This window comes from Jatropha curcas, chromosome 9, assembly GCF_041381405.1.
Source record: "Jatropha curcas cultivar XTBG-Jc1 chromosome 9, XTBG_Jcur_1.0, whole genome shotgun sequence".
Taxonomy (NCBI): Eukaryota; Viridiplantae; Streptophyta; class Magnoliopsida; order Malpighiales; family Euphorbiaceae; genus Jatropha; species Jatropha curcas.
The window spans coordinates 9,757,551-9,759,911 of NC_143159.1; the positions used below are offsets into that span (position 1 = coordinate 9,757,551).

The 2,361-nt window shown below is 28.2% G+C and overlaps 1 non-coding gene across 1 annotated transcript; it reads right to left on the reverse strand.

Moving 5' to 3' along the window:
* Positions 1–1,516: 1,516 nt before the first annotated feature.
* LOC119369930 (small nucleolar RNA U3) lies at positions 1,517–1,731 on the reverse strand. The gene has a single exon (XR_005177483.1). It is a non-coding gene; the product is annotated as a small nucleolar RNA U3 (small nucleolar RNA).
* Positions 1,732–2,361: the final 630 nt, after the last annotated feature.

The window sequence follows — 2,361 nt, forward strand, 5'->3', positions numbered from 1 at the left end:
TATATATATATATTCTTTTCTTCAAAAAGAAAGAGTTTTCCGGTAAGAGTAAAACTGATAAGAGCAATCTCAATATCACATAAAGTAAAAAGTTTATGAGCTTTCTTGATAATCCCGATTTTTTGTTTGGCAAAACAACGTGCTAAAAAAAAAAAATATGTACAATCCAGTCAAAAAAACATTAATAAAAAATTGAATAGAATATTAATTTTTATAGTATATATTTTTTTTCTTTAAAAAGAAAGAGTTTTCGAGCAAGAAAAAAAAATTGATAACAGCAGTCTCAATATCACATGAAGTAAAAAGTTCATGGGCTTTCTTGATAATCCTGATTGTTCGCTTCGCAAAAGTAATGCTAAAATAATTTATGTACAATCAAATCAAAAAACCATTAATAAAAAAATTGAATCGAAATTAATTTTTATAGCGTATATATTTTCTTTTCTTCAAAGTGAAAGAATTTTCTAGGAAGAATAAATTTACTAAGAGCAATCTCAAAATCACATGAAGTAAAAAGTTTAAGGGCTTTCTTGATAATTTTAATTTTTCGTTTGGCAAAAGTAAGGTGCTAAAACAATTTATGTACAATCCAGTAAAAAAAAAAAAAAAAATTGAATCGATATTAATTCTTGTAGTATATGCGTTTTTTTTTCTTTAAAAAGAAAGAGTTTTTAGCAGGAGAAAAATTGATAAGAATATGTTTCAATATAACATGAAGTTGAAAGTTAATGCCTTTCTTGATAATCCCAATTTTTCGTTTGGCAAAAGTAATATGTTTTCTTGATAATCCCAATTTTTGTAAATTGGATTCTCAATTTTCTTAAGCTATGTTTTATCTGATAAGCTTAATAAACTAGTAGGTTGGAATATTTTTGCGAGACCTAATATCAAATGACTCCTTAGGTGATCATAACCCTCCTTTATTGCCGAAGGAGAACAGAGGACTGAAAATAGTACACATGAAGGAGATTATTTCTCCAGATAAAAGTAATTAAAATCAAAATTTCTTACAAAGACAAAAGTTTTGCAACGCAAAGATGTACAAATAGATAATAATAATTATATTCATAATTTTGTACCATTGTAATCATGTCTATTAAATTGATGGGATGTAACTTCAAATAAATTTTTAATTAAGTTAAAATAAAAAAACACAAAAATATAAGCAAATTAAGCAAACGCAATTAAAGGATTAAAGAACAAAGCAAAAGAATTATGAGAAGCAAACGCAATCAAAGGATTAAAAAACAAAGCTATAAGCAAACGCAATTAAAGGATTAAAGAACAAAGCAAAAAAAAATTATGAGAAGCAAACGCAATTAAAGGATTAAAGAACAAAGCAAAAAAAAATTATGAGAAGCAAACGCAATTAAAGGATTAAAAAACAAAGCAAAAAATATATTAGAATGTCAGACAACCATGCGACCAACCTTCAAAGCAAGGCAATGAAGGAACGATCCTAATTATGAGAAGCAAACGCAATTAAAGGATTAAAAAACAAAGCAAAAAAATTATGAGCCTGTCAGACAACCATGCGACCAACCTTCAAAGCTAGGTAATGAAGGAACGATCCTTTACAGCTACGTTAGACCCAAGGGTCCAACCAAACCGTCAATCACGCTCTGATCGCATGGTCCTTATTCATCCACCAGGTTTGGGTTCCTGTCTCCTTTGTGCTAAAGGATACAGATGTACGATCCTATAGAACAGATCCTGTTCAAGTAAGGTCGTGACCAGTGGAACTCTTCAGCTTCCTTATATATTTTTTAGCAAGCTTGTTCAAATTCGATGTGGGACAAAAGAAAGTGTTTCAAACTTGAAGGAAACTATAAACTCCAAATTAAATTTTATCCCTATAAAATTATAATATTTGCAGATCTATCATTTATAATGTTTTTATTTCTAATACAACGTTAAGTTAAATTAAACTGAACGTAGAGGAGGAGAAAAACACACAAAAGCCTGAAAGTATAATTAACCCAAGTTAAAAACCTAAAAGCATCAATAATTTAATTCTTGAAATTTTTTTAGTCGACTTTAATTTCTAACTTCGCGATTGCTTGTGGGAAGTGATAGGAAATATTTTATTCTATTCAGTTTATGACAATAGTGTCTAAATCTCACACACACACGTATATGGACGAAGCCATGATTTTCATTTAGGGGATGGAATACAATATTTGATTTGTCCTTTTACCAGGAATTTGGTTAGAAAACAAGTTGTAACATCTGCATGACTTTATTTTGGTGTAATTTAATTAATTAATTTTAAAATAATTACTTTTCGAGTTTGGATATATAAAATTAAAGTATATTTTATAATAAAATTCATGCTATTTATTTGTAATGTTGGATTTATAA